A 5,306-nucleotide genomic window follows, 5' to 3' on the forward strand; every position below is an offset into this window, starting at 1 on the left:
TTAAGTGAGTGAAACATACAAGTGGTGTGCTATCAGGGCTATATAAAATTGAGCTGTGATATCAGACAGATTTCTTTTAATAACAGTCTAAACATTGTGTAAAATTACATAAATGTTACAATTTAAAGGGCTTTTATTTTAAAATGACACATCAAAATGTTCTGATTTTAAGTGAGTGACACATACAAGTAGTGTACTATCAGGACTTTATGAAATTGAACTGTGATATCAGACAGATTTCTTTTAATAACAGTCTAAACATTGTGTTGAAATAAAATATTGTTATAATTTAAAGGGCCTTTGTTTTGAAATGACACATCAAAATGTTCTGATTTTAAGTGAGTGAAACATACAAGTAGTGTACTATCAGGACTATATGAAATTGACCTGTGATATCAGACAGATTTATTTTAATAACAGTCTAAACATTGTGTTGAAATAAAATATTGTTATAATTTAAAGGGCTTTTATTTTAAAATGACACATCAAAATGTTCTGACATTGAGTGAAACATACAATTGGTGTACTATCAGGACTATATGAAACTGACCTGTGATATCAGACAGATTTCTTTTAATAACAGTCTAAACATTGTGTTGAAATAAAATATTTTTATAATTTAAAGGGCCTTTATTTTGAAATGACACATCAAAATGTTCTGATTTTAAGTGAGTGACACATACAAGTAGTGTACTATCAGGACTATCTGAAATTGAACTGTGATATCAGACAGATTTCTTTTAATAACAGTCTAAACATTGTGTAAAACTACATAAATGTTACAATTTAAAGGGCCTTTATTTTGAAATGACACATTATAATGCCCTGCTATTAAGTGAGTGACACATACAAGTATTATTATTAGTAGTAGTATTATTAGTATTAGTATTATTTAATTAACATAATTGTTATAATTTACAGGGCTTTTATTTTGTGTACTACCAGGACTACATGAAATTGACATGTGATATCAGACATAACATGTGATATCATGTGGATTCCTTTTATTACCACTCCATAGCATAATGTCGTGATATTAAGGGGGGGACTTTTATTTTGAAATGTGTTCCTTCTCACGCTTGCCGAAATGTTCAGTGTATGCACGCTCTAGGAAACAGAGTGGGGGCTAGTTTGACCAAGCGTTTTGAAGTGGGGGCTGGCTTGACCGCAGTCCGAACTCGGGCTGGCTGCGGAGAGTCGGATTTCGGCGGGTTGGGTCAGGCTCTGTTTTTTTAATGCTATTTTTATTTTATATAAACCTAGCATGATCATCACAATATAGCAGTAACAAATCAAACTGTTTTTTTTTTTTAAATCCACAAGTTAGAATGTTTTAATCACGCAGCTCTGGAACTGCAGTGAGCACTGCACACACATCAGCTCCTCCGCTTGTCACCACATAGCCTTAAAGCTATTTTATGTGTTTTGTACTGAGGCTATATGTTTAAAAAATCGTTTGTTCAGTAGGTGTTTTATATACTTAAACATTGTTAATTATGTTAGAGTAGACGAAAGTAATTATAAATTATGTTATTGTTCCTCGTCTATTTCGGGTTAGTGAGCGTGCAGTATATAGCTTAATTTGTTGTTTTTTTGTGTTTTGCTATAGGCTATATGTTTAAAATAAAATAAAAAATCGTTTGTTCAGAATTGTTTTATAATTTTTAGACATTGTTATTTATGTTAGAATAGACGGGGAGGTCGGTTCTTAATAAACATTTGTATTAATATTAGGTTTGAATGAGCGAAATCAGAGCTTATTCAGTGTTACAATGTTAATTAACATCATTCTGAAAGGATTACGTTCATTCAGAAAGTCCAAAAAATGTTTATAAAAATCTCAGTTTTAAAGCTTTACTTACAAAGAAATAATGTTTTGTTTAAATTGGGCTTGTGCTCAAAAAAACAGTTCATGGGTCGGGTCGGGTCGGGTTCAGGCAGAACATGCAAGGGCTCGGACGAATTTTTTTGGGCTCCATCTAACCTCTACTGCTGCTTAGTAACGCTTTACTGTTACAGTTAATAATCTGTCATTTTGCTTCGGGACCCGAATGCCTTGAAATTATCCTGGATCTGCTGAACAGAGCGCTTATCCACTGAAAGAGCTCTGGATACAGGCTGCGTTTGTCGTGCAGTGTGAGCTCCTATGTTGCAGCCTGTCAGTCGGATCTTACAGTGTGAGCGTATGAATCGCAGACGTTGTTCGTACACGAAAATCAATTCAAACGTGCAGTGTGAGCTCTCCACAACGCTTCAAAAATGCTTTAAAAATCGTACAGTGTCCCCCTAGCTTTAGACCATAAAAAGATGTTTAAATAGCTTTGTATAAACGTTGAATAATAGTCTTAATGTTAATAGTGTCAAGTAGAAATTGCTCTGATTTTGCATTAAACTGAATAACAGCTAGGAGAAATTCTAAATATTAAGCACTGAGTACTGTGTATTATTTATATGAGAGTAAATTATATTATATCAAAACGATTCTAGTAGTAATATAATACAGGAAGCTGATAACTCCTGCACCTAACAACTGGGCTTAGCATAGGGCTCAGCCAGGATCTATTACTCACCCAACTAACAACATCCTATATAAGGTATAAGATAAATCTTATAAGGTATAAGATATAAATATTTTTCCAGCCTCAGAATTTTCTATAGTCTCATATTTCTTACTGTGTTATCCATCCATCCATCCATCCATCCATCCATCCATCCATCCATCCATCCGTGAATATCTATTGAGAAGCTTTTTAGGCTAGTAAACAAAGATTACCCCCTTCTTGTCATCACTCAGAATAAGGTGTCTAGCATTAGAGTGTAGTACACAATTGAGACGCGGCCCGGCTCTGACCGGAAGAGGGATGGGCGGGGTTCTCTTTCATTTCATTGGCTCGATCTCCGACCAATCGTTGTGTGAGGAGAGAGAGTACCCCGCTCCACAGCTACAACCGCGAGCCTGCTGCTGCTTCTCAGCGGGATGGGCTCGCGACCTGCGGACACACGCACACGTTTCCTCCACACACACACGTATCCTACACACCCTCTCGCTCGCGGGCGCTGGTGTGGAGCGGTGAAGCGGCGCTGATGGAGGGTCTTGTCGGCTGCTGCCATGTCCTGGCTGAGGTAGTAGTTTGTGCTGTTGGTTGGGATGTGAGATTGCCCGCTATGGAGGTGACTGCGCAAGCTACTGCCTTGCCAGTGCTGGTGATCAACTTCAGCGTGGACTAAAGACACGGACTACTTCATTATTCCAGACTGGAAACCAGAACGACCCTCAAACATCACTTGTGCCCCAGTGGTCGACGCCTCTCCTGGTCTACTAGTGAGGAAAATCAGCTGCTGATGCATGTGTGTTTCAGTATTTCAGTCAGTGTCACTGTGTGTGTGTGATAATGTATAGTTAAGTGATCTGAAATATACTGTACCATGTTTATCTGAGTATCTGTAAATGTTTTATTACTGCGGGGGGCTTTTTTCTTTCCTCAGCAGCTCCAGGCGGACCGGTTCAGTGTCGCTGTGAAGAGAAACCTGACCTTTCCTGCCCATTATCTGGGCGTAGCTGTGGGCAGTAGCTGCACGGCTGCAGGTGACTCATTTCTGAAGAGGTGTTTTATTAACTATGTGACTGGGAATTTGAATGAACTGGGGATTAAGCTGGAATCTGGTTGGGAATTTGAATTATGAATAGACTGGGAGTTTGGGATTTGGGGTACCTGGTTGGGAATTTAATTAAATAGGCTTTGAATTAGATTTGTAAGGGATGAAGTAATAAGATGACGATTTATCATGGATCTGGCAGTCTGGCTAGGCTGGGAATCTGGTTGGGCATTTGAATTAATATGCTGAATATTTATCAGGGATCTTGGAATCTGGTTGGGCATTTGCATTAATATGCTGAAGATTTATCAGGGAAGTTTGAATAAAAAGGCTGGGGTATGCCTAGGAGCTGGGAATCTGGCTAGGGTGGGAATTTGGCTAGAATTTTGAATTAATGAAGGTATTTGTCGGAGAATTTGAATAAATAAGATGAAGAATTCTGAGAAATCTGTTAAGGAATTTGAATCAATAGGTTGAGGGATTTGTCATGGATTTGGAAATCTGCCTAGAAATCCAAATCAATATGCTGGGGAGTTTGGCTGGAAATTAAAATAAACATGCTTAAGATTCATCAGGGATGTGAAAATCTGACTCGAATTTTGAAAAAGAAGACTAAGATTTATCATGCAATTGGGAATCTAATTGTAAAGTTAAATTAGTAGGCTGGTGATTTGTAATGAATCTCAGAATATGTTTGCGATTTTGAACATTCAGTGACTAAGCTAAAGATTTGTGAGGGGGTGGCAATCTGACTAGAATTTTTAATAAATATGCTGAAATTTATCATAATTATTATAATTCAAATTAATAGGCAGTGGATTTATCATTGGAATGTGTTAGGGAATTTGAAGGGGGAGTTTAAGGAGTTGAAAATTAGCATTTATTAAAAGGCAGTCCGTCAGTTATGCTATGCTGTAGGCCTATAAAGTTGTAATGCCCAGTCATTTTGACAGTATGAACTACCACATCTCTTATTAAAGATTTGCATCTGTGCTTTGGTGTGCAGTTGGTTTATTTAGTGCAACACTTAATCATAATATTTTAACATTTATTTTCTTATTCCATTCTTTTATATTTACAGATATTCCTGGAGAAAATGGACACCAGTTTAATTCTTTACATGTTTTTTTTAATCTATCTATATATAGTTACTTGTATGATTGTGTTTACAAATTGATCCAAAATGGTCATAGTATAGCAACACTGAAATGACTACAGGGGCCACCCTGAGTAAAAATTTCCACTTCAGATTTTCTCACACAGGCCATTCCTCATGTAAGCATGTGGGTGACCTTGAGAATCCATCCTCCTACGCGTAGTGCTCACTGTGCTCAGGGACAGTGTATATGTGTGTAAGAGCGTAAAAGAGAAAAGGAGCGAGAGAGAGAGAAAGAGAGATGGATGATAAAGCCAGGGCTTGTGGCACACACTCTATCTTCTCATGCCAAATGAGTCTTGTTGTAGTCACACTCAGGCTGTGCTGACCAGATGGCCTCTCTCTTGGGAGTGTGTTGGTGGTGCCCAGCAGATCACACAGCCTTACAACGAAATCACAAATACACACATCTAGCTGTGTAGCAGTAAAAGAAAATAGTGTTAATGTAAACAGAATGTGTTCTACATTAGGTTTATTTAAGAGAGAATACTTCTCTGCTTTTCTTTAGTATTACTGTCAAAACTGCATGTCATGCCCAATGGAAGCTAAAGAA

The 5,306-nt window shown here is 37.5% G+C and overlaps 1 long non-coding RNA gene across 1 annotated transcript; it reads left to right on the top strand.

Moving 5' to 3' along the window:
- Positions 1-3,202: 3,202 nt before the first annotated feature.
- Positions 3,203-4,589, top strand: LOC111193118 (uncharacterized). The gene is made up of 2 exons (XR_002650279.2): positions 3,203-3,348; positions 3,487-4,589. It is a non-coding gene; the product is annotated as an uncharacterized LOC111193118 (long non-coding RNA).
- The last annotated feature ends 717 nt before the right edge of the window (positions 4,590-5,306 follow it).

Source organism: Astyanax mexicanus, chromosome 2 (genome assembly GCF_023375975.1).
Source record: "Astyanax mexicanus isolate ESR-SI-001 chromosome 2, AstMex3_surface, whole genome shotgun sequence".
Lineage (NCBI taxonomy): Eukaryota > Metazoa > Chordata > Actinopteri > Characiformes > Acestrorhamphidae > Astyanax > Astyanax mexicanus.